Source organism: Petaurus breviceps, unplaced genomic scaffold (assembly GCF_028583685.1).
Source record: "Petaurus breviceps papuanus isolate PSGF00001 unplaced genomic scaffold, PetGlider_PUasm1.0 174, whole genome shotgun sequence".
In the NCBI taxonomy this organism is placed as follows: domain Eukaryota; kingdom Metazoa; phylum Chordata; class Mammalia; order Diprotodontia; family Petauridae; genus Petaurus; species Petaurus breviceps.
Genome location: NW_027185761.1, coordinates 22,790,041 through 22,817,889, shown reverse-complemented (window position 1 = coordinate 22,817,889; position 27,849 = coordinate 22,790,041). Strand labels below are relative to the sequence as shown.

At 41.2% G+C, this 27,849-nt stretch overlaps 1 protein-coding gene across 1 annotated transcript in view; it reads left to right on the top strand.

Moving 5' to 3' along the window:
* SYN2 (synapsin II) overlaps positions 1 to 27,849 on the top strand; it is a 256,865-nt gene that overhangs the window by 64,051 nt on the left and 164,965 nt on the right. The window lies entirely within an intron of this gene.

The window sequence follows — 27,849 nt, the reverse complement described above, 5'->3', positions numbered from 1 at the left end:
AGAAAGAAAGAAAGAAAGAAAGAAAGAAAGAAAGAAAGAAAGAAAGATGGGTCTAGAGAAAAGTCATAAAAATGACCCAGGGGACATAGTAGAAAGGAGGGGAGGAGAAACTGGGGAGATCCTGATATGATAGTTAGCATGACCCAGGGGAAAGAATGGTGGATCTGGAGTCAAAGGGCCTGAGTTTGAATCTCCTCTCTGCCCCTTATTTCTGTGTGACCTTGGGTGAGTCCCTTGACCTCTCTTAGTTCATTTATCTCTAAAATAAAGGGGTTAGATTTAATGAATTTTATGGTTCCTCCTGGCTCTGGAGCTATGAACTTGTGATAGTCTTTTGGAAGATGCAAATGACATCCATTCCTGCTTAGGCATGGGGAGTCGGGGAGGGGGAAGCAAAAGGATCCAGGCACTGTTTCCTGAGTGTCTCATCTCAGACATGATGAAATTTGTCTCTCTGGACAGATGACTTGAAGATTCTATTGTTCCTATCGTTCCCAGGGAAGATTCTATGATACTGAATGATCACAGTAATGCTGCAGTAAATCTACAATAAAAGACGCTTCCCTCTTACGTTGAGTCTGGCTTTCTGATGACGAGGAGGTGGCAGGTGCCTTGTTAGAGGAAATTACTGTATTGTGTTTGTCTAAGAGCCTTGGGACACTCCTCTGAGGTAACAGTATTCCACTTCTGCAGAGGGAGGAACTGAAACCCAGGGAAGAGATTTGTTTCAGGTCACACAGCAAGTAAGTGGTGGAGATGGACACTTCAAATGAATTAAAATTTGGGGGTTTTAAAATTTTATTAAATGCCTATAGTGTGTGCAGCTAGGTGGTGTAGTGGATAGAGTGCTGGGTCTGGAGTCAGAAAGACCTGAGTTCAAATCCAGGCTTAGGCACTAGCTGTGTGACCCTGGGCAAGTCACTTAACCCTGTTTGCCTCATTTTCCTCATCTGTAAAATGAGTTGGAGAAGGAAATGGCAAACCACTCCAGTATCTTTGTCAAGAAAACTCCAAAAAGCAGTCAGGAAGTGTCAGACATGAGTGAAAATGATTAAACCACAAAGTCTGTGCAAGGCTACAAGCTAAAACACTCCCTACTCTCCAGCAGTTTACATGTAGTAGGGGGAGTGAAGGGATTAGGATACAGTAAGTGAGATCCTGTTGTCCTTCATTCTCAAAGAGGATCATGGTATCAGGGAAATGATGAATGACTTGCATTGACTTTGATTTGAATGAGTCAAAACTGTGTAAGGTCACCAGCCTCACTTTCTCCTCCAGAGCCATCTGGGTCCAGTGACCAGATATTCATCAGGACAACTGGAAATGGCCCAAGTAAAATTCTGTAGTGGAAAGGGGACTGAAATTTGAACCAGAGGACTTGGGTGTGAATTCCAGCTCCTGTGACTTACCATGGACAGATCATTCAACTTTCTGTGCTTTAGAGGTTTCTAAAATGAGGAGGTTGGACTAGTGCTAAGGTTCCTTCCAGTTCTAAACCAGGAATTCTTACACTCAGATCCACAGATCCCAAAGGGTCTATGGATGGAGGTCAGAGGGGTCCATGACCTTGGATGGGAAAAAATACATCTTTATTTTTGGCTAACCTTTGGTTAGTTAATCTTATGTATCTAAACACATCATTCTGAAAAGTCTTCAGTTAGACCTCACCAGTCTGCCAAAGGTGTCCGTGACACACAAAAGGCTGTGTTTTCTCTAGACCTTTGGACCTGAAATCTCAGAATTGATGAGGGAAGAGAGCTTTATGGGAGAAGTGGCACCAAGATTAGTCTTGAAGATAGGATTCTGAGAGGCAGAGCTGAGTAGAGGATGAACCAGGCACACCTGGTGTACACAAATGGAGGTGGGAGATGTAGTATCAGGTATGAGGAACAGTCAATAGTCCAGTTGGACTGGAATGTAATATTCACAGAGGAGAGAACTATAGAATAAGGCTAGAAAGGTAGATAGGAGCCAGATTGTGACTAGTCTTGAATACCAAAGAAACTCTGTTCTATCACCTTGACGTCCAAAGACCAAAAAATTTCTTAATGATCTGAGCTATTTACAAGCCAGCCCAGGGTCTCCTGACTCACTACCCAACACTCTTGGCATTGTACTTTCTGTCCCTAGAAGAAAGAAAATGGACACCAAGAAGAAATTCAGCCACCCATAGGAATATAAGAAAACTCTTAAGTCACTGGTTTTTAATGAGAGAAAAAAAATTTCTGATAAAACATTAATGACAATCTCAAAATAAGTTGCAAAAATAGCACACCAGCTGGGCTAGGACTAAACTAATGAGCTAACAATCCCCAATGCCTGGGAGAGCGTGGAACAGGGTCTACTTGGCTCCTTTTAGATCTGTATCTCCATAGGTTTCCTTCTTCCTTTGATGTGGATCAAGGTATCCAGAAATGTGGAAGGCTCTCCTAGGGCCAGTGTGGTCCTGCTTTAGCTGTGGCTTACTATTCTTAAGCAGGCTTTTTATAGCCCTTTACCCCCTTATTTTTGAGCAGCTAGGTGGTACAGTGGATAGAATGCTGGTCCTGGAGTTCTAAATACCTGAATTCAAATCTAACCCCAGATACTTACTAGCTGTGTGACCCTGGGCAAGTCACTTAACCCTATTTGCAACAACAGCCCCATTATTTGGTTCTATTTATTATGATCTTCCCTATCCAAAGGACTGACTGTGATAGGCCCGTGTATAAATCAAATGCTCCAAGGTCATAGGGAAACTTAACCTCTCCCATTATTCTTCCCTTCTGCTTTGCTTTTTCAAATGCTTTCTGTCTTTCTCACTTAATAATCTTAAAATGAGGGACTTCCATATATGTATTGAATTAGCTCCATCAATTAGGAAAATACAAATAAATCTGAAAATTCATGAAAGAAATGTGCCCCCAAAGTAGGAACGCCTGCATAATTCCTTGAATTGCTTCCCTACCTTAAGAAAACATGAGTAAATATGAAAATCCCCTAAATGAACAGGTTTAAAATGAGGAACTCCTTTATCTTCATCCTTTTGGATCAGAGTTAGTACCATGTCAAACTCTCCACTTTCCTGAATCTCTTGGAATCTGAGTCTCACCTCTTTCTAATTTGAGTCTCCATCTTTCCAATTTATTTTTTCACGTCACATTCACATTTTCCATGAACAATGCCTATGGGGGCTTTAGAGATATTAATAATCTGTCTGAAGGTTGATATGGAGAGCCTGTTTTGCTCTGTTTCTGCAACAATGGATTCCTGATGGAAGTTGGAGATCTTGACAATTTAACACAAACATTTTCTTTTCAACAAATTAATGATCACTTTAATGATAGTAAATGATACCCTAGTGGTTCCCAGCTGCATTATCAAAGAAATTAAGATACGCTATCTGTATATAGGGCTAAAAATGGAATGAATAGTGATTTTTTTTTGTGTGGACCAGAATGGGTGTCAATTACTCGAGTCTTTGACCTTTGATCTTTGTGTGTGTGTATAAATTGCCAATGCTGCACTCTTAATCCCAGAGCACTTAATATTCCATGGGGGTAACGTGTGCGAGGTTCCTCGGATGCTGTTCCTTTCTCTGCTTTTGGTTGTCTGGGTGACCTTGAACAGATCAATATCCTCTTGGCTTTTCAATTAGTTTTTTCAGGAGGATTGGCACCATCTTGCTTCCATATTTTGAGTGGGTTAGCATTTTTTAAAAGGTGACGAAATGGAGATCTCACCCCCTACTTTGGAAGAGTTGCTGGCCCTTATATGGATTTTGGAAGATATCTCTTCTCTTGTTTCCCTGATATTTGTTCCAGCCCTATTGTCTTCCTCCTTCTTTTCTCCTCCATGCTTTGCTTTCTCTTGGTTTCCTTCCTTCCTTTCCTCTTTCCTTCTTTCTTTCCTTCCCTCTTTCCTTCTTTCCTTCCTTCCCTCTTTCCTTCTTTCTTTCCTTCCCTCTTTCCTTCTTTCCTTCCTTTCTCTCTCTCTTCTTTTCTTCCTCTTTATTTCTGTTTTCCTTTCTATCTATTTTCCTAGTTATGTTTCATTGCCACTGACTACTGTTTAGTCCTGGAAAATTTCCAAATATATTTCTAGGTTTCCACATATATAAATAAAAGGGATCCTACAGATCCTGTACAAACACTCAAGGTAGAAAATACATGTAGGTAGAAGAACAACTTAATTTCACTCTATGGAAAATGCAGAAAGCATAAAGGACTCACAGGAGCCCATAAAATACTAGAGAAAGAAAAAAGCATGAGGTGCTTAAAGGACTGTAAAGAATCTATAAGCAATAACTGGCCGTGTAACCTTGAGCAAGTTACTTAACCCTGATTGCTTAAAAAAAAAGAATCTATAAGCAGAAACTGAAAATGTGTAATGCACTCTCAAGATACAATGGGAATGAGGCTCAGATCAAGGAGTCAGTGAAAGACCTAGAAAGGGGAAATCATTTACCTAAGATCATAAGTAAAATCAGTGGCAGATCCAGGACCTGTGTCTCCTGACCATCAGTCTAATATCCTATAAGTTCATCATTTTAGAGTTGGCAATGAATTTAGGAGCAATTTAACTCAATTCTCAATATCTAATGGATGAAGAAATTTGGGCCCAGAATATCGAGGGACATCCATAAAGTCACATGGACCGCTAGGTGGTGCCATAGTGAACAGAGCGCTGGACCTGGAGACAGGAAGATGTGAGTTCAAATCCATCCTCAGACATGTACCAGCTGTGTGAAGTCACTTCACCTGTTTGCCTCAGTTTCCTCATCTGTAAGGGGGATAATAGTAGCACCTATCTCCCAGAGGTGTTATAAGGGCAAAGGAGATAACATTTTTAAAGCACACTGCAAACCTCAAAGTTCTCTACAAATGCTATTATTTTTAGTTAAATGGCAAAGCCGGAATTCAAACCCAGGCCCTCTGATTCCAAATCCAGCATTTCCGCTATCCTGCCCTGCCTTGCACCGGCCTATGTTCTCTGCCTAGGATAAATTCCAAAATCATCTAATGTTCTATGTAAAAATAATAGAGCTGATTTATGAATCACAACCAATAGGTCTGAAATCAGTGCTGGTTTTCATAGGTATTTTAAACTCAACCATTTAGCTGTTTCCTTAATATGCTGTCATTTGGCCGCACCAAATGTGCTCTCAGTGGAGTCTTATGGTTTTTCTAATGTGACAATTGTTGCAATAATGAATGTTATCAGTATGAAACAGGGCATGCTGGGGACAGTATAATTTTTCCCTGGTACAAATTGAGATTGGGGAGATGTATGAATAAAAAAAATCTGCTCTATTCTTCATTAGGGTAGCTGTTTGGTGCAGTGGATAGAATGCCAGACTTGGAGTCAGGAAGACTCACCTTTGTGAGTTCAAATTCATCCTCAGACACTTACTGGCTGTGTGACCTTGGGCAAGTCACTTAATCTTATTTGCCTCAGTTTCCACATCTGTAAAATGAACTGGAGAAGGAAATGGCAAACTACTCCAGTATCTTTGCCAGGAAAACCCCAAATGGAGTCACAAAGAGTCAGCCATGATTGAACAACAACAAAGTCTTCTTTAGAATTGTTGTTTCTCCTGAGTATGAAATGGAAGGACAAAGAGCTCTGGTTAAAAACTGCTCTGAACGCAAGACAGAAGACCTGGCTTCTGGTCACCAACTACCTATGTGACTTTAGGCAGGTCCCCTTCACTTCTCTTTCCTCCTCTGTAAAATGAGTGGGTTGGACAGTAAGCATGGTTCAGTCAGAGGAAGTAGGTTCTAATTTTGGTTCAAGCAGTCGGAGTAAATCCCTTCCCATCTCTGGGCCTTGGCTTCCTCATCTATAAAACAATGGTCTGGACTCTGTGACCTTGTGGTCTCTTCCCACTCTTTTGCTCTGATGAGCCTATGGCTGGATCATTTCCAAGGTCCCTTCTGGGTCGCCATTCAATGATGCACCCTGGATGTCATATAGTCCCAACTAGATTGTACAGCCCTTAAAGGCAGTCCTGTGGAGTTGTTTGTTACCTGTATGATCTTGGGCAAATTACCTAACTTCTGGGATTCAGTTTCCTTCTTTGTAAAGTGAAGGCATTGGAACAAATGATCTCCAAATTTCCTTCCAGCTCCAACATTCTGCATTTCCCATTCTCTTTTATATCCCCTGAAGTGGAATCCATAATGAGCTCTCAACAAACAGCTGGAGCCCTAGAAGTTTAGTCTTTTTTTTTTTAAGGTCCCTGTTCTAGTCCCTGAACTTGTAAATAGGAGACTCTTCAAGGAGATGCATCCATTCTGACTTCTTTATTGGAAAATTTAATTGTCCATTTCTTGAATTCTTAAGGACAGAGTTCTTCTGTACCATTCATCTTGTTTATACATATCCTTAAGTCTTCTTTTGACAGATAACCACTTGTACCACTGTGAAGAAAGGTAATAGATCAGACATTTATTAAGCACCTACTATATACTAGAGACACAGCTAATTTTGGATATATACATGCAGAGAGGGAAACAACATCTAATCTCAAGGAATTTACATTCTAACAGATTGGCCAGAGTTTTGACAGTGTACCATTTCTCTAAAACCAGTGCAGGAGCTGGGTAAACCCCATAGACGAGCCAGTGCCCCCAAATGCAGGTTTTTAGTGTTTTCAGCCAGGGATTTGAAGGCCAATTTGTCAAGATGCATTAAGCCTCAGAGGTGACTGTATCACCTTGGAGTGACTGTCAGAGAGGTTATGAGGTCATCAGGAAATGGAATGCTTCTAATGAGTGTCAACTATGAACAGAATCTTGCTGAAATCACAAACTATGCCCAGAGGTAGGCTGAGAATTGGTGACTTCTCTTGGCTTTTATATTGAAGGCAATAACTTCCATGTTTAGCCCTTGAGATAAACTGTTAGCAATATACTTTCCAGACAGATGGAATGTTTTTACTGAGTTGTCTCTATTACCTTCTCTCCCAGAGTAGTGATAATATGGCTGGAAGGCATCTAAGGGACCATCTAGTCTATTCCCTTCATTTTATAGGTGTGGAAACTGAGATTTAGGAAGGTTAAATGACATTAGAATGTATGCTTCTCGAGGGCAGAGATTATGATGATTTTTCCTTCGTTGTTGCTGGATTTCTTTCTTTTTTATCTTTATATCTCAAAGGATCAGCACACAGTATTCTGGTAGATGTTAAGTGCTTGATAAATGCTTGTTGAGTGAATAACTGACTGGCTAGAACCAGTACCATATACAGTCTGGCAGGCAGAGAGTATCCTTGAAAGCCACACCTCTGCAGTATGGTATAGTGTAGAAAACACTGTATTTGGAATTCAAAGACCTGGCTTTGGATTCTAGGTTGCTACCTGTAATCTCCCCTGGGCTTTGGTTTCTCTATCTGTAAGCTGAGGGTGTTTTACTAGACTCTAAGTTCCTTCCTAGCTCCAAATGCTATGATACTTCACAGAACACTGAAATCCACTTCTCCAAAGGCCATAGGATTATGGCCTTTGGATTCTTGAGATCTTGAATAGGGACCATCTGATCCAGAGGGTCATTAAATTTGTTTGTGTCATTGTGGACCCCTTGGGCAGGCTGGTGAAGCTTAGAATCATGCTTTTAAATGCATAAAGTAAGATACATAGGATTCAAAAGGAAACTAATTGTACTGAAATAGAATTATAGAAAAGAATTTTTTTTAATCAAAGACGATGGGTTAAGAACCCTTATCGAGTCCAATGTTTCTCATTGGAGCACTAGGCTGAGAATCAGGACGATTCATCTTCCTGAATTCAAATCTGGCCTCAGACATTTACTAGCTATGTGACTCTAGGCAAGTCACTTAACCCTACTTGCCTCAGTTTCCTATAAAATGAGCTGGAGAAGGAAATGACAAACCACTCCAGTATCATTTCCAGGAAAACCCCAAATGGGTCACAAAGAGTTGACTATGACTGAAATAACTCAATAATACCATCTGGTTTATCTGTCTATCCTATCTTTATCTATCATTTCTGTATATCTGTCTATCCCTCTATCATCTATCTATCTATAGTTATATCTAAACATAGATTAATATGGAGAAATATATTCAATATATAGATACATAAGTTTGACCCACAAATTTGTGTGTGTGTGATGCACTTGCTAATCCTTTGGTATCTTGAAGAGGAAACATATGCCACAATTCAGAACCTGATCCTGAGGGGACCTTCCTCCCCAAACTGCTCCCCCCATATAAATTTGACTTTTACCTATCTTGAGCTTGACTGGTATGGATCATCCCTCTGATGGTGTGCTGCATCCCCATCCTCCCACCATGGACAGACAACCCATCTACCCTCTGTTCTGTGGGCACCAAAGCCTCACTCAGGTGTCTGCCTTCTCTCTCCCTCTCACTCCATGACCTTTTCTGATGCTACATTATCTGGATAATGTCCTTTGCAGTATTTCTTGTGTACAACTCATCTAGGTAATATGCTACAGCCTCCTGATGCCCACCATTAGTTTCTGTGCTGCCCTTGAGGTCACTTGCAATTTTGACTCTTTGAAGATTGCAGTGTTCTGTGATTTACAGCTATATAATACTACCACAAAGAACATTGGTATTAAAAAGAAAAAGTCCCTCCTGGCAGGGGAATGCTTGGGTTTGTTTGGTTGTGCTGCATAATCTCTCAAATGCAATCTATCACACCTATTTCTGTCTACTGGGAGCTTTGCACAAGGGCTCACTGTCCATTTGCAAGGATGGCTCAAGATATATACATGTGTATATATGTATATATATATGTGTGTGTGTGTGTACATATATACACACATACACATGTATGTATATTCAGTGGGCTGTCCATCCAATTGTGTGTCACAGACCGTGACTCTCATCATACACTTGGTTTTTCCTGTGTGACTTGTTTGGCCAGATGTCTTGTGAATGGTTGAGGTTCTGTTTGTAGGGGCTATGGAGCATTCTTTAGCTTGCTGAAGACCTGGAAATATTACCCAACCCAGAGGCAAGAACAAGTAACGTAATATGTGCTCCCCAGAGGTGGCACAATACATAGAGCACCAGGCCTGGAGTCAGTAAGACCTGAATTCAAACCCAGCTTCAGTCATTTACTAGCTGTGTGACCCTGGGCAAGTCACTTAACCTCTGCCTGCCTCAATTTCCTCAACTGTAAAATAGGAATAATAATGGCATCTACCTTCCAGTGTGGTTGTGAGGATTAAATAAGTTCATATTTGTAAAGTGCTTCACAAACCTTAAAGCACTCTATAAATGGTAGTTATTATTACCAAAGTAAGCATTTAAATCCTTGTTGCTGATTATTCAGGGAACAGTCTAGAAATGAGAGAGAATTTAGCCAAAAATCAAAGAGCAAGTTAAATGTTCAGTAGATCGAAGATTTTGAGCTTTAAGGGACCTTAAGAGGCCACTTACTCCCAACCCCTTTATTTTCAAGAGGAGGAGCTGAGGTTCAGAGGCAGTAAGGGACTCAAAGTTGCCCAGGGAGCAGGTCACAGAGTCAGGATCTGAACTCACATCCTCTGGCTCCATATCCAGTTTGCCTGTTTTTTTCTCACTAACGTTATTTTCAGGAGGTTTTGAAGTTGATGTTACGTCTGTCAGCTGATAACCTGTGGAGAGAGGAAAATCTCACCCTAAGTATTCTTAATCTGGAAAAAAAAGTATCAGAATAAGAACAAGAAGGGATCTCTATTAAATTAATCATCCACGGGATTTTGTCCAGTCATTTCAGTCTTGTCTGACTCTCTGTGACCCCTTTTGGAGTTTTCTTGGCAAAGACACTGGAGTGGTTTGCCATTTCCTTCTCCAGTTCATTTTACAGATGAGGAGACTGAGGTAGACGGGGTCAAGTGACTTGCCCAGGGTAACACAACTAGTCTGAGGCTGGATTTGAATTCAAGTCTTCTTGACCCCAGGCCCAAAGCTCAAAGCACTGCTCTGCCTAGTTGCCTAGATTGATGATTCCTACATCCAAAATGAAAAACAATAACTTTCCTAGGCTGGTGTAATCCTGTCTTAAAGAGAGAGAGAGGAGATGGAGGGGTGTGAAGGAGGGCTGAGCTGGTTATCTGAGCAGTGGGACAGCATTAGGGGAGGGAGTAGAGGAGAAGAAATTTGTCCCAGGGGGCTGAGTTCATAGGATAATTGAAATCGTGTTAGCTGTTTGCCTCCTGGAGTTTGTCTAATTAATGTCCATGTTCCCATGGGGTTTGAAAACAGGTATGAGCAAGGGGAACTAATGGGTCAGAGTCTTTATAGATACAGAACCAAAGAAACAGATATCTCTCTAACAGGATTTCTCCCCTGCAGTGCAAAAACATATGAGTTTTGGTTTGGTCGTTCTGGAAGCGTCTTATGGCCTGAGTTAGCTCAATAGGTCATGGCATGGAGTATGGTGTTAGACACAAAACCTTCTTTTTGTGGACTGGCTGTAGACTGACCCCTAGCCCCAATCCAGGTGCCATAGACTAAGGCCTTACTTAACGATTTCTGGAATTTAGAGCACCCTAACAACTGGGGGAAATCAGGAAAGATTCCTCTTGAAGGAGGTTATATTTGAACTGAGCCTTGAAGGGAGTGAGAGTTCCAAGAGGCCCAGAAGAATATTCCAGGTCCAGCTCTGGCACTTACTAGCCTCTTGGGTGGATGACTTGACATCTTCCGATCTCAGTTTCCTCATCTGTAAAACAGGGACAATCCTGATCTGACCCTGATTGTTTCCCCAATCCAGGTCCCACAGACTGAGCTGTTACTCAGACAGACCCCTACTTTTGACCTTATTGGTTTATCCCTCAACCTTGACCTTACAGCCCCAGCCCCAAGCTTGGTCTCCCCCAGACCATAGTCTTACTTAGTTCTCATCTCACAGTCTGGCCCCCTAACTCTGGTCATAGACTCACCTTCTTCCTCAAGCCAGGTCCCACAGACTGAGCTGTTACTCAGACAGACCCCTACCTTTGATCTTATTGGTTTATCCCTCAACCCTGACCTTACAGCCCCAGCCCCAAGCTTGGTCTCCCCCAGACCATAGTCTTACTTAGTTCTCATCTCACAGTCTGGCCCCCTAACTCTGGACATAGACTCACCTTTTTCCTCAAGCCAGGTTCCACAGACAGAGCCCTTAACCTGATAGACCCTTCATCCTGGCCTTACCACCTGGACCCTTGACCTGACCTCCCAATCTGAGCCCTAGCCCTGTCTCTACACCTGAATCCGTCATCTCTGCATCAGATCATACAAGACATACAGCATCCTATTATACAACGATCCATTAACCTTTAAGAACTTGAAAATTGACAATTAAGAGAAAAGTTAATTTCATTGTTAATCAGTCTGAAGGAGGTAAATATTACATCTGTTAACTAATCACTTCAGCACTCTCTGATTAGTCAAAGGTTGCCTTGTGCTCCTTCATTCTCTTCTCTAATGCACTGCTCTTACTGTCCATGACATTAAATAGCAAGTGTCTCTTTGGCAGGGGGTGGGTGACAAAGCAGTGCCTCGAAGAACCTTTTAACATGTCAGTGATTGAGAGCTATTGTCCTAGGTATTTTGCATTTCTATAATTTTAAAAATTTAGACTCAGGTATTTTTTTCTTTCCCATCTTGGTATGGATTATTATTTGCTTTTTAGAGACTTGTATGTGAGCTCTTTTCTTCCTGCTTCCCCCACTTTTGATCATTAATAATTCAAACCTCAAATGTTCTGGAAGGACTGACTGGCTTTTCAGGAACACTTTAGGAGCGTCTCTGACCAACCTTGGACCTGATGCCTACAGCATCTTTTCTTTCCTGTTGTATTTCTGGGGTAGGAAGAAAAAGTTCAGTAACTGGTGTTGTCCAATTTGATGGGAGAGTAGACTTCTGGGAGGCAGCATGGTAAGAGTGAAGTCAAGTCAGCAGAAGAAAACCTGGGTTACAACTCTATATCTGTTCCTACCCATATGACCTTGGGAAAGTGACTTGTCTCTTTTTTCATATGGGTAAAATGATGAAGATGAAGATGAGAAGGCCCTTCCATCTTACAATCAATGATCATATTGGGCAGGCTGTCCTATATATGCTATATATATACATCATATATATATACATATATATATATATATATATATGCTCTCTCTCCTCTCACTTCCATCCAAACCTCCTCCTAATCCCCTGGGTCAGTAATACTCTTTTCCCCCCCATAAATCTTTGTGCCCAAGCTGGTACAAGTGTTGAAGTTCTAAGATGTCACTGAATGCCAGAAGGAGAGAAGCTGGATCCAGACTCAAAAGACCTTGGTCCCTGGGCAAGTGTTTAACAGCAATTAACCTCTCTGGGACTCAGTTTCTTCAACTATAAAATGGGGTAAATAATGCCTGTAGAACCTAGTTGCAAGATCGTCTTAAGAATCAAATAAGCTAATGGATGCAAAGTATTTTGTCTATCTTCGATGTACATTGTCATTATTGAGATGCCATGTTGTGTTAGTAGAAAGATGGAAAGATAGTGAAATTCAGCATAAAGAAAATCTGGGTTTGAATCCTGCCTCTGACACCAGCTGCATCAGCCTCGCAAGTTACTTAATTTTTCTGGGCTTTAGTCTCCTCTATAAATGGGGATTATAATAGCTCTTGTCTCACAGGGTTACCACAAAGATCAAATGATATAAGGAATGTTCTGCAAACCGTAATGCATTATATGAATGTTAGTTATTGCTACGTGACATTATACATTGTAACACAACATTATATAATTATATTACAATTAATTATATCAATAATATAATTCATGTATTATATTTCCTTCTTATTGCAAATCTGAACAGGTATACTTATGGGTTCGTGGTTTACTTAAAAATGTTTCTAGAACAAATTGTTTTGAGGCAAGTTTTTATTGCTCTCCATTCTCCCCTCTGAGTTTTCTCAAAACCCCCAGCTCTTTGAACAGTCCTGCCTGTCCCTGAGGACAGTGAGTTCAAGTTAGCTGCTGATTGCTGCCTGGTAGAAAGATGTACATTTATCATCTACCTAATGGGTCCCCATGGGCTAGTGAAGGGACTGGCCATCTGTTGGCTAGAATCTGCCTGGTAACTGGAGCCCAGGATTCAGAGCCTGGCTGTGTGGGTGAGGAGTCATTATGACAGCTTAACTGCCCTGGCCCCCGTGTTTCTGCCCAGTTAAGGGTAAGAATTCTAACTTGTACTTTCTGTTACCACTGGGAAGTAGGACTAACTTATGCATGGATGGAGGGGTATGATCTGAAGGGTCTTCAAGAAGGCACGTCCTCTCTCTATTCTACCCTCCACCTCCCCACTTGCCTAAAATTTCATCACTAAAGATTTATTTATTCCTGTGGTTTAATAAGACCCTTTGGTAGGAGTGGGGGCATTAAATAGTAAGAATATTATTATTATTTCAAATACCAATAATATTGATAGAAATTATATGCCATAGAAGTGGTTCAGTGGAGAGAGCACCTGGCCTGGAGTCAGAAAGACTCCTCTTCCTGAGTTCAAATCCAGCCTCAGACACTTACTAGCTGTGTGACCCTGGGCAAGTCACTTAACCCTGTTTACCTCAGTTTCCTCATCTGTAAAATGAATTGGAGAGGGAAATGGCAAAACACTCCAGTACCTTTGCCAAGAAAACCCCAAATGGGGTCACAAAGAGTTGGACATGACTGAAACAATTGAACAACAATAAAAAATATAACATAATGAATGAACAGTTATTCTCAGAATCAGTAAGACTTGAATTCAAGGCCTGCCTCTGACAAGTACTAGCTTGGTGACCCTGGGCAAGTCACTTATATTCTCAAAGTCCCTGGTAACTCTTAAGGTTCTAAGCTTCAGGTAGAAGGATGGTCGGCCTGCACTTTACTGGAGAGGGGGGAGGGGGGCCAGTTTCCTTGCTGACAACTTCTCAAGCTGGTGAAATTACAGATATGGTCCAAAAAATTAACAGCTGACATTTTTATAGGCATTTAAAGTCTACAAAGTGATTTCCATCATATATTATCTCAACTGAGCTCTACATCCTTATCAATTATTCAGATCTGGGCTTGAGTTTAATCAGAGGCTTCCCTCAGGCCTAGTTAATGTGAAGATGGGACATTCCTAGGACATCAGTGTGGGAAAGAACCTTAGAGATTAACTAATCCAATCCCTTCTTCATTTTACAGAGAAACTGAGGCCCAGAAAGCACTAAGGGAATGGTCATTTTGTTGGTGACAGAGAGTAGGGAAGGATTCCATGTAGAATAGAGAGGGGTGGAGGGAGACCCAAGGGGCAAATTAGGCAACAGAGGGCATTGGCTTCCCCAGGAGGGGGGAAGGTAAGGAGAGGTGTTCTGAAAGGCAGAGGGGTGGGTGCTGAAAGCTCTAAGACCCACCAGCCAGGAAGCAAAGTGTACAGGTCTAGTCACCTTCCCAGGCCATACCCACTGGTTTGGGGCCCGCTGTCTACCTTTGTCTGTTGGACCAGGAGGAATTCTGGAGAATATTAGGGGAGGCCACTGAGCAGAATATAAACTCCTTCAAGGCAAGGAGTAATTTTAGTTTTTATTTTTGCATCCTTAGCACCTTGTAGGGGTCTTGTCCATGATAAGCTCTTAACTGTTTGTTGAACTAAATTGAATTGGAGTCTCCTCTCTCTGGCGAGGTGGGATAGTATGGAGGGGACTCGTTGTCAGGCCTGTTGTCACTGTGTTGGTTACTTTTGCTTAATTATTATCATTATTATTTTATTACAAAGAAGGGTGGGTGTAGGGATGGTGTATATTCAGAAATGACCGTGACGTGAAAACAAAACACAAGCTTGATTTAAATTATTTTTAAAAATAGAGGAATAAAAGAAAAGGAACCTGACAGGTAGGTAGGTAGGTGGATGGCAGACAGACAGACAGACAGACAGATAGATGATAGATAGATAGACAGACAGACAGACAGATAGATAGACAGACAGACAGACAGATAGATGATAGATAGATATATAGGTAGACAGACAGATAGATAGACAGACAGACAGATAGAAAGACAGACAGATAGACAGACAGACAGACAGAAAGACAGACAGATAGACAGACAGACAGATAGATGATAGATAGATAGATAGACAGACAGACAGATAGACAGACAGACGATAGATGGATGGAAGGATGGGTGGATGACAATGTAAGGTTAGGGTGTGGTATAAGATGTGAGCAGTGCCTTTGGGTGCACTCCAGGATGACCACACCAACCCCTACACCTTTCTCTGCTAGCTTATTTCCATGTCAGTTTTCCTTTTCTTCATGTTTCAAACGTGGTCTTTTAGGTGTATTCTGAAATAGTCTCTTGGAATTGCCAAAATGACAGAAATGCTCTCTCTAATCAATGTTACCCTGTCCTTCTGTAAAACCAGGGAAACCTTTTTCCCCCAAGCCTGCTTCCTCTCCCTCCATCTCAAATTGGGAATTTAGATAATTGCTAATGGTAATGTGATTTATTAGCTGTATCAGTTAATGCAGAACCTTAGAAAAACATACAAAAAGGATATAAAAGGGCTTGGCTGAGGTTCACAGCCGGGGACACTTCTTTCTCATCTTCCCTATCTTCCTCTGTTGCTGAAGAAAGGGGTAGAGATTTAAAGTCTTCAATGGGAGTATCCCCAAACTGGCATCTGGAAAAACGAGAGTTCTTGATTGGACTTTACTCTCACCACAGCTTCTGGGTCTGTTCTCTCTGCTCGGACCATATGCTCATCTATGCAGACATCTTCATGTCTCTGTTCCCTTGCCATTCTCTGGCATAATATCTCCCTCTCCCAGAGGTGCCCCAAGCTTGGGTAGAATTCCCATTCTCAAGGTCACTGAAACCCTGAGAGAACAAACAGTTCTCTCAGATACCCGGGGATAATCTAGCCCAAGGATTCTTTATCAGGCCAGGAAGGTCCTTCAAAATCTCAGTGATCCCAGGGAGGGTCTCTTCAACCTTCCTAGTTTTGGCAAATGACTAAATAAAAGTGAATTGAATTGAACTGGTTCAAAAAGAGGTAATTATGGACTCAGGGCCCTGAAATTGAATCCTGTAACTCGTGCAAGACTTATTAAGAAGCCCTATCTCTCTTCCCCTGGGGGACTCACAGAATTCACTTGACCCTCCAGGCAACATCAGAGATCTATAGTCAGAGAAGGCAATCCAGTCTGGATGGTCATTTAATGGAGATAGAGCTTTCCCTGGCCTGGGTTTGAGAGGATTACAGTGTTTGGACTGAGAATCGATAGATGTTTGTACAGCGCCTCTAGGGAAAGTCTGGTATTCCTCCAGATCTAAGAAGCTCAATTGCCTTTGTTTGGGATTGGCTATATGAATAGGCATATGAGATAGTCTGTAAACAAGCAGAAGGCGCCAGGGACAATGTGTGCATTTATTAGCAAAAATTGGTTGGCCTAACTGTGGCAGATAAATGGTAGGACAGTTAGAATTGTGCCCAGCTGAGCCTTGGCAGTGAACAGTGGTGGAGAGAGGGGAATTCCAGGAAATGGAGATCTGTCTATGGGATAGAAGGAAGTACTCAGCCTGGGGTCCAAGCACCAGGTCAGGTCCTATATTTACTTTGATGTGATCAAGGTTGATGATGTTTGGTTTAATTATCTACCCTTCCCCAATTAACAAGAATTTGTTTTCTGTTCTATCTCCCCTCCCACTCTGAACAAAGAAGAAAAAAAAAGAAAACAAAATGAAACAAAATCCCACATTGGCCATGTCTAGGAAAGTATGTTTCATTCTGTACCTTGAGTCCATCATGTCTGGGTCACAATACTTTTTTGGACCACGGCTATGCCTTGTGCAAGAGAAGGCCTATGCCACACTTACCCACACATTGTGGCATTTGTTATTTGGGCATGTGAAACCTCAGTTTGCCTATCTGTAAGAACCAGTGAGTTGAACCAGATGGCCTTTTGGGTCATTTCCAGCTCTTAACTTTTTTTATTCCAAGTGCCAATTATGGGAAATTCTGGCATTTCAAAACTCAGAACCAGGCAGGAATCATTAGCACGTTTCAGAGTTTTCACATCCTTGCCTAATTTGATTGAGAGACAGCTTGGTGTAGTGGACGCAGTCAGTAAGACCTGAGTGCAAATCCTGCCTCACAAACTTGCTGCCTGTGTAATCTTGAAGTAAGTCATTTAACCTCACTGGTCCTCAGTTTCCTCATCTGTAAAATGAGGGGATTGAACTCTGAGGAGCCTTTCAACTCTACATCTCTAATCTGGTAATAACAATAATAACAGCCAGCATTTATGTAACCACTAGAAGCTTTGCAAAGTACTTTACCTGTATGATCTTACTTGATCTTCAGAACAACCCTAGGGCTAGATGTCACTATTATCTACATTTTATAGATGAGAAAACTGAGGCTAACAGAAAGTCACAGTATCTGTCTGATTTGAACTCCTATCTTACTGACTCCCGACTCAATGCCCTATCTACTATACCATCTCTTCTTTTTTACTTTTTTTTTTACCATCTCTTCTTAATAGCACAGTGAGGTGGGTAGGGCAGGCATTACGATGTAAGCACTTTGGAATTGGAGAAATGGAAACAGAGGCCCAGAGAGGTTAAAATAACTTGGCTCTGATGACTTATACCAAATTAGAGGCAGAACTGGGGCTAGAAACTTGAGTCTCTGGATACCCAGCCTGGCATTGCTACTCTAAGCCAAAAATCATCTCTGTCTTTATTTTGGAATGAATATTTGATATTTGCATTTGAATATGGATAGGCTAATGCAGTTGACTTCAAATAAAACCAAATGAGATAATCTTATGTTAAGTGGTTTGTAAGTTATATAATGTTTTTGTAAATGTCAGCTTTTGTTATTGTTCGATAATATTCTATTATTATTATTGTTACTACTATAACTATCATTATTTTAGTCAGTATGACTCAGATCCCATAGTTAATATGATCTGGGGAAGTTTGGAACCGCTCCGCTGAACCCCTCTCTGCAACCCACTCCATGCTGGGAAGAGAAAACTTGGCTCGTTGATGAATAGTAGTCATTTCCTTCAACTCTTCCACCCTCTCCTTGGGGCACATAAGTGGCTGATCCCTAGTAGGGTTCAGTTAGCATTCAAGGATGAGGACCAGACCTTCCTGAAGGGGGAAACTCCCTCTACCAGGGCAGATCAGCACCTTCTTGGGAATTTATAATCTTAGAGAATTACCTAGAGCAATGAGAGGCTAAGGACGCAGGGTCACACAGACTTTGTGTGTCAGAATTATGCCTCGAACCCATGTCTCCTAGGCTCCAAAGTCGCATCTCTATCCACTATACCACCTCATGCAAAAGAAGAGTGAAAGGAAGTATTAACCCAACAAATAGTCAAGTAGGCGCTAAGTGTTTGTAGACCAGGATATCAACAAAGATTGTAATATTTACTTTCCTGGATCTCCCTAATGTGGGCAGTCTGTCCATTGGTATAGATTGCAATCGATCCTGTATTGCTTTTGCTCATGTTATTTAGTAAATCCTCCATCCAATGTGCTAGGGGGCTTTCCTTCAGATCTATTAAATCTCATAGGTATCAAATGAGGGATGCCCATTAGGTATCCCTTGCTCTCTAGCTACATTGACTGGCTCTACCATCTTTTTGATACGACCGCTTATACAGAATTCTTTACCAGCAGCATACTGTAGCAACCATCATTGGTCTCTCCATTCATTGACTTTTGGACTACAAGCAACTTTACTTCACTAGAACTGACATCCCATGATTTAAAGTCATATAATGTCATTGCAAGAATATTCCATTTTTTTAAATAGATCTTTTTTAAAGGAGAATTCTCTGGTTATTCTCCAAATGCAGTCTGACCCGCTTGGCCCATTTAAATATGGGCCTAGTTCATTACCCATCTTCAATGTATGTCTAAGATTTGTGCACTGAAGGATCAGGCTTCCTAAATAAGACCTCTAACCACACCAAAGAATTCCATCTGACAATCCACACAAGAAAAGCCAAGTGGATGAAAAATGCTGATTGTCCAGCAAATTATTATTTTTGTTGTTTTTTTAAATACTTTATTAACTTCTGATTTACATCATCTATTTCCGACTGTCCAGCAAATTATTATTAACAACAATACTAATTCACATTTATATCATGCTCTAATGGTCACAGAGTACTTTCATCATAACATCACCATGAGGTAAGTCATGTAAGCATTATTATCTCTATTTGAGATGAGAAAACCGAGGTTCAGAGAAGCTAAGTTATGTGTTTGTGGTTTACTATAGATAGTAAATTTTGGAGTCAGGATATTAACCCAGTTCCCTTGACGCAAAATCCAGAGCTCATTTCTATTTTTGATGTGGTTCCTAGAGGGACAGATCAGGGAACAGCCTGAAAGGAAAAACTTGCCACAGGTAAACTGTAGGTGGCTATTTGAAAGCTAACTGGATTTGGTTCAGAGAAATTGTGACTCAGTGAACCCATGGTTTTTGGTTGTTTTTTTCCCTGATAACAAGGTAAAAATAGTGACTTATTCTAACTGATGGAAAAGTATTGATGAAAATTGAGGTAGTGGTTCTCAGATATGTTTTCAAACAGGGTGGGCCTTAATTTTAGGCTACTTACATGTGATTGGAGGGATGTTGGGAAAACTGGATTCCCTTCTCCTTCCTTGCACCCCAACCCAATCAGTCCTGTTGCCAATGTTTAAAATGCCCATTAATAGAGCTTTGGTTTAAAATCATCTCTTTAAAAAAGGTCAGTCTTCTTTACTGAAATAAGGTTTTGGAAGGGAAAAGAAAAGAAAGATGCGAATACATGGCTACCTGTTGGGGAGATGGTAGAGAGAGCTTACCTCCAAGGAAAACCTGAGGGCAAAGGAAATAAAATGAACAAGTTTGCCCTTTTAGTAGCTTAATTTGAAACAGACCTCCGCTTCATTTGCTCTCTCCTTCTAGAAGGAAAGCAATCATAACTTGCCCATGCTTTGCATAAGACGTTTGGATAGGATAATGAAGTTGGAAGGGGCCTTTGGGATCACACAGTCCAACTGTACTGTACAAATTGGGGTAAGGGGAGGGAGAAGCAGAAAAAAGAGAGATAAAGAGACAAAGAGATAAAGAAAGAGAAAAAGAGATAGAGAATAGACAAAAAAAGATAGAGAAAGAAGAGAGAAAAAGATGGAGACAGATAAAGATAGATGTAGAAAGAGAGAGAAAAAGAGGTGGAGAGAGAAAAAGATGGATATAGATAAAGGGAAATGTAGAAAGACAGAAAGAAATAGAGAAAGAAAGAGGTAGAGAGAGAAAAGAAAGAAGAGTGAAGAAAAGGAGAGTGACAGAAAGGAGAGAAAGAGAGGGAGAAGGGGAAATATGAATGAAAACGAATAGAAAGAAGAGGAGTCAGGATTTGAATTCAGATTCTCTGACTCCTAAATCTATCATTCTTGCCTGTTTGTACCATCTGATAGACAGAAAAAGAAAGGGTAAGTGTAAGTTAGCTCCTATAAGAGATACCTTTACAAATCTGGACAGTGGTGAGGTTGACATTGATCCCTTGGTGAAGAATTCTGGGGAGCTCTGGCTCATGCACAGATGGTAAAGGCAGTTTGGGTGTATTTTTCCTAAAAGCTGGCAAAATGGCACAGAATTGGAGTCCAACTCCAACTTGAGAATCCTGGCTCAGTCACTACATAATTGTGTGACCAGACAAGTCACTGGCAAGACTGGCAGGGTAGAAATGAGGTCTCCTGACGCCCTAGAATTATCCCCACTCTATTCTGCTGTGTTGCTAGGCTACCCTACACAGTGCCAGACAATTTGATCCCATCCAATAAACATATATTAGGTGTCTACTGTGTGCTGGGCACTGTGCTAAGACAGAAACAGAAATGGAGGTGGCAAAGGGTGTCTTTGGTGTTTTCCCACCATTCCTCATTCCGTCCACTGTTCCTTCTTCCTCCTGGGACTCCTCTGTCCCCCCCAATCCTAAGAGCCTCTCATCCCTCATCCTGTGCTCTCAAACCTGCCAGAGTGTTGGTCAATGGTGGCCTTATTATCCAAATCAAAAATGGCAGCATGTGGCCCGACAAAGGATGCTTTTTTTTTGGAGGCTTATTAAAAGTGCACATTCTTTCCTTGAAGTTGGGATCTAATATCTGGAGGAATAAGCCCTCCTAGAGATTTCTGCACCTTCATAAGGAATTCTAGGAGGCTTCAGGGCCCAAAGAAATGATGTTGATAGTTGATGGATGGAAGAAATGACTTATTGTGAGGCAGAGGGTTACTATCTGCCCTTCAGTGTGTATCAACAGGTGACTTGACAAGATCCATCCTCCTGAGGGAAGGTGAAAGCCTGAGAAAGGAGGATTAAAACTTGAAACTGCACTGATTGGGGTGGGGGAAGCCCTGAATAACCCTTTAAAGTCTACAAAGCACTTGACATACACAGCTCTGAGAAGGAGGGCTCAAGCACTGGTGATTTCATTTGAATCTCTCAATCACCCTGCAGGTCAGTATTGCAGGTATTATTGTCTCCATTGTACAGATGTGAGTAGATTGAATCCCAGAGAGCTTCCCCTGATCACACAGTCACTACCTTAATTGCCTAGGGCAAGCCATTCCCTTTCTCTGGGAATGCCTCTATTTTCCCATCTATAAAGTGGAGCTTTTAGAATAGCATGACTCTGAAGGCCCTTCCAGCACTAATTCTGTGATCCTAAAAGTCACTGGTAGGATTTGAACACAGAACTTCCCAATTCTGAGTCTGGCACCATCTACTGCTCTATCATGGTGCCTCTCCATTATGGATCCCAAAGGTAAGATGTCAGTTTATTCTTAGGGACCAATTGTTGAAAAAATACTTTGAAATGGGTGCAAATGGATTAAAATTTGGGTACAAGAAAAGAGGTTGATGAGTGGGAAATGTTCAGGAAATACAAAAGAAAAAAACCGCACCAGCCCAAACCAAAATACTCCAGCAGCAGCCCGATGTTTCTTATCTGGGCAAGACCTAAACAGAACCAGCAACCAAAGGGGAGTGTGTCAGTGAGTCCCATCGGGAGGAGCAACATGGTTTGACAGAAGCAGCCCTAGACTCTGGGTGCCATCCTCTCTTGGGTTCTAGTCCCCCACTCTGCTATTGATCACCTGTGTGACCTATCAGAAGAATTTACTTTCCTGGGTCTGTAGCAGCAAGCACCCCAGTGTCCCCAGGGTGCCTGCTCACACAGGTTCTTGGATCTGCTTTGTTAAAGGAAAGCAACTCAAAATGGGTTAACAAGCTTACTTTAATCAGTCAGACATATATCGTTTACCTTGTTCAGGAGAAAAGGTCAGCACCCTGAACCTCAAAGTATACAGGCATAATTATCAAGACAGAAACATCAAGTAGACAGATTTCCAAATTGTCCAACCATTACATCCATACCCAGTCAACATCTGGGTTTCCACATTCTGGGTTTTTCAAAGCCGGGGGACTCTCAACAACGGCTTCCCAAAATTCAGATCAAATCACAGAACACTTCTCAAAGTGAGTCCCAAAACAAAGCTACACATTAGTGCTTATATAGCCTTCTCCTGGCTCAGAGAATGTAACAACCTTATTGACCCACTGGCCAATCAAAAAGTATCTTCTGAAAAACAAGCCTCCCTCCCCAGGCTTCTGGTGCACTTTAGCCTAGGGGCAGGGAAGATCTTTAAAATTTACATTCGCATTACAGGGTCCCTGTATCCTCCTCTATAACCTGAGGGCACTGGACTAGATCATGGGCTCAGGATGGTAGATTTTGAGCCAGAAGGAGGCAATTGGAGGCCATCTGGTCTAACACCCTTGTCCTACAGAGGAGGACTTAGGGAGACCTAGGGAGGTGAAGAGCCTGATCAAGGTCACACAGGAAATAAATGGTAGTGTCTGGATTTGCACTCAGTTCATCAGACTCTGGATCTAGGGTTTTTGGTTTCTTCCTGCCATAATGTTTTATAACAATCAAAATGTACATCTCTTTGTCTTGTTAAAAGTCTCCTGGTTATGACTTTGTCTCCAAGTACAGGGATTAGCTTTTGGCCAGAAAGTTTATAGTTTAAAAGTCAACTTATGTTGGGGATGGGCCAAAGACTACCACGAATTGGCATTTTATTTGGAACATAGTTTAATTTTACTGAATCTGGAGATGAGTAAAAGTGTCTGGGAAGGCTGTTTACTTCAGAGGGTTGAGGGATATTCTGAATTTACATATGGCAGAGGGAATGGCTGGGAGGGGGGCGAGAGAAGGATGCAAGAAACACAACCCTTCACCAAGTATTTATTAAGCTTATTTCAAGACACTTTGCTAAGCATACAAAGAAAAAGCAAAGAAGTCTCTTCTTTCTAGTAACTTTCATTCTAGGGGAGAGGACAACATATGTGTAAATAATGTAAGGATTAGTATAATCCCAAGAGGCCCAGATAATTTGATTGAATCAATTAGAAGTATAAATTGGATTTGAATAAGAATAAAAACCCATCCAGGAATGGCAGGGGTACAAGAAGACCTGCCATCACTAAGGGGAGCCTTTCCTTCCTTTTCTTACTCATTCAACCCTTCCCCCATCCATCACATCACTTGGATGAGATATGTCAACAAATGTATTCTTTCTGATGAGATGGAGGACCACCTACCTCTGTGCCTTGCAGATCCCCATCATTGTCATTGGACCCTCTTATGCAACCTAAGAACCCCAGGGCCCTTGCCATCTGCTTTCCTGATGCTAGAACTTCTGGCCTTTTCCATGTACTGAGAAGCTAATATTTTTTTAATGTGTGGTCTCCCCTAATTAGAAGGTGAGCTCTTTGAGAGCAAAGGCTATCTGGATTTCTCTACTGATATATGCAGCATTTGACATTCTTTTAGAACAAAATAAATGCTTTTTCATTCATTTAATAAATCCTTATTCAGTTTGAGAGGATTATAAAGTTTTGACCACTGGAGGGAAGGAAGATGATGCCACACAGGAAATATTGTGTGATTGTTTGAGGAGGTCAAGTCATACCTTAGACTACATAGAAAACCAAAAGGCCAGTTGAGTCAGTCAAGTTCACCACTCAAACAAGTCAAGTGGTGAATGAATCCAATAGTGGAAGAGTCTAGTTTGTAGGATTCCACTTTGAGATTTGGAGCTAATGCCCTCAGAGGAAAAGGTGAGGGGAGAGTTTTTCTGATTGACCATGTTATCCTAGGATTGATAGTCACCTGAGAAGATGCCGCTTCAGGGAACATAACTTGTCATTTGGGGTGGGGGGAGGGAGAGATACTGGCTATAGGTAGATCATAGGAAGGCACTGACCTTCTGAGTCCAGCAGAGAACTACAACTAAGGCAAACTCCCTCTATGAAGGGAGCAAAGGACTTCCACTAACCAAACAGGTATTTTGAGCTTTCCTTTTTCTATTAGCATGACTTACTACATTTGTACTTTGTGTCCACTCTCCGTGTGTGTGTGTGTGTGTGTGTGTGTTTGTGGAAGAGTATGTCCCAGACTTGGTGGAATAGAAAGAGGGCAGATATTTTTGTAACCTTCTGTACCATCTTAGTGGCACAATGGATAGAGTGCTGGACCTGGAGTCAGGAAGACTCATCAGATCTGGCTTCAGACACTTAATGTCCCTGGGCAAGTCACTTAACCCTGTTGACCTCAGTTTCCTCATCTGTAGAATGAGCTGGAGAAGGAAATGGCAAACCACTCCAGTATCTTTGCCAAGAAAACCCTAAATCGGGTCACAAAGAGTCAGATGTGATCAAAACAACTAAACAGTAATAACCATCTTAGTAAATATTCTTTCTTTTTTAAATAAAAGTTTACTCTGTAGTGGCAATTCTGAAGGATTTACATGTGTACGGAGAAAAAAATGTTTGGTTTTAGGAAGTTACTTTGCAATCTTAACTCTGTCTATCAATGCAAATGACCATTACTTTATTTGAAAAAAAGTTCTTTTTGACATTAAAAAGCTTTTAAGAAATATTAACTCAATCTTTTTTATTATTCCATCAACAGACTTTGCAATGCAAATATGCACAGGTACCCAGTGGACAACTAGCTAATTAGTATACCACAAAACCTAAAGGTTATCTTTGGATTCAGCATTTAATTGCTCTGAAGATTTTCCCTCCTCCTACATTATCTGAGTGACCCTGGGCAAGTCACTTTTAATCCCTCTATCTTCAGTTTTCTCATCTGTAAAATGAAGGAGGTGGACTCAATGAGCTCTAAAGTCCCTTCCAGTCCTTAATCTATGAGCTTATGATTTTTGAGAGGAGGGGGTGGTGTCTAGTTGCTCCCGGTAGAGGTCATATATAAGAGAATCCCAAAGAGGAAAGCCTTCACAAATAAATGACTCAATGCTTCAGTTGTTCTCAAAGGTTTGTTTCTTAGAGGGTTATTCTGCATATTAGTCATATCAGTTTCTGGGGATGAGTCTCTAGGCTATGGACAAAGTCCAGGGCTGCCAGAGAAATATCACCAAACCATTGCTCTCTCAGCTAAGTAGGAAACGTTCAGTTGTGTCTAACTCTTTGTGCCCTATTTGGAGTTTTCTTGGTGAAGATACTGGAGTTGTTTGTCATTTCCTTCTTCAACTCGTTTTAGAGGTGAGGAAACTGAGGCAAAGAGTTAAGTGACTTGCCGTGGGTCACTCAGCTTGTGAGTATCTGAGGCTGGATTTAAGAGTCTTCCTGACTTCAGCTCCAACACTCCATCTACAATAACACCTAGGTATAGTTGACCAAATCCTCATTTCTGGTCTTTGGCAAATGATTACCTTCTGTGATCAGCCAATCAGTCAATCCACAAACTTTCATTGATGGATTTCAGGAGCTGCTCACTTGCTGAAGGCTGGCTACTTGACTTACTAAAGGTTTAACTCCTTAGGTGACCTGTAGTTCCCAAGGAGAAAGTACAAAAGTTCATTTAAGAAAGCAAGTCACAGCAAGGGAACCAGTCTCTGCCTTCCCCATAGACAGGTTGGAGTTTTTATTATTCTGTAATTAACTAAAAGTAAGGAAGGCCCTTTTGGAGTTTTTCACTTGGAGGCCCAAATATCAGTCCAGTTATTTGCTTCCTACATGAGGTTTTTCATGATCTCTGCCCTGACCCTATCCCAGGTGTTGCTGATCCCTCTGCCAATTGTTTTGTGTTTAATTTGCTTATATATTGTATTTAACTTATCTGTGTATATATTGGTTTTTAACCTTCTCCACCTCCAAGTAAGTTCCTTTGAGAGAAAGGGCTTTTTTGAATTTGTCTTTGTGTTCCTAGGCTTAACACAGTGCCTGGTATATAATGGCTTGTTAAATTGAATGCTGAACTTCAGGTAATGAAATGTATTTGAGGTTAAAGACTGCCAAGTGTTCTCCAACTTGTTTGCAAATTACTGAGTAAGCGTAAACAAACACCTTGCTGGATAATGGGTCTGAGCTATCTTTTCTTTGATATTCTCTAATTCCTTGAGAATTTTACCTTGTGGGGTACACCTTGGCTATGAAAAGGTAGGAAGCTTACTTTCTGAGGTGCAGATGCAACCTCTTCTCAGGTGCCAAATTTGAGAGATCTTCAGAATCTTCGAGGCACCAAATTCTTGATCACTCTTTGATAATTTGTTTGGGTAAAAGATTCCCCATTGGGGCAGCCAGGTGGCTCAGTGAGTAAGAGCACTGGCTCCAGTGTCAGGATGACCTGGATCAAATCCTGGCTCAGATACTCAGCACCACACCCAGAAATAACTGGCCATGTAACCTTGAGCAAGTTACTTAGCCCCGATTGCTTTAAAAAAAAAAAAAAAAGATTCCCCTGACCTGGAACTGTGGCTGGACAATGGCTGCATTTGGCCTGATGGAAGAAGACAAGGAATGTGTTGTCATAATATGTCAGAGAGTTAGTAAATACTTTGTCTAAAAGCTGATTACATCTGACTGATTGTTAGTGGGTAGCACTAGTGGGGGTTCATTGGTACCAGTACCAGAAGCTCATCATCTCATTGGGTTACCCACAGAACCCTGAGAATGGTAGTCAGTTGCCTTTTGGGGGCCCAGCCCACCAATGTGAGTAGGACTTGGGGAAATAGCCCCCCCAAAACATACTAAATATTTACACAATAACCTTAGAGAGTGGTTCATAACCTCTTTTGTGTCATGGAACCCTTTGGCAGTGTGAAGTCTACAGACTCAGAATAATATTTTTTGATGTATGAAACAAAATACATAGAATTACAGAAAAAGCAATAATATTGAAATATACTTATCAAGATTAAAAAAAAGTTCAGGAACTTAAGGTCAAGAATCCCTATCTTAGAGGGAAAACCCCTATTAGTTGGGGAACTGGGAAAGGCCTCTTACAGAAAGTGGCTTTTGAGTTCAGACACAGACAGATGGGTTGGGTGAGGAGCAGAAAAAAAAATGGAGGCTAAGATGGAAAAAGGGAAGGCAGAGCTAAAGAGGTAGCCAAAGAAAGAGATATGGCTAGGGTCCTATAGCAAGTATATTTAGCTAAATTGTTTCTGTTATTCTTGGACTGTGGTTATTCCAGTAAGTAAACCTATTGTTATTTATTATTATTGTTATTATTATTACCAACTAGTCTTTGAAATGTTGGGGGGTTTGTTTGTTTGTTTTTTTACAGTTGAGGTCTCCTGACTTTTATTTTTTTAGTTTTAGTTTTCAACATTCACTTCTATAAGATTTTGAGTTCCAAATTTTCTCCCCATTTCTCCCCTCTCCTCACACCAAGATGGTGGGGAATTTGATATAGGCCATACATATACATTCATATTGAACCTATTTTAATATTAGTCATGTTATGAAGAAGAATTAAACTCAATTGGAGAAACTACAAGAAAGAAGAAAAAA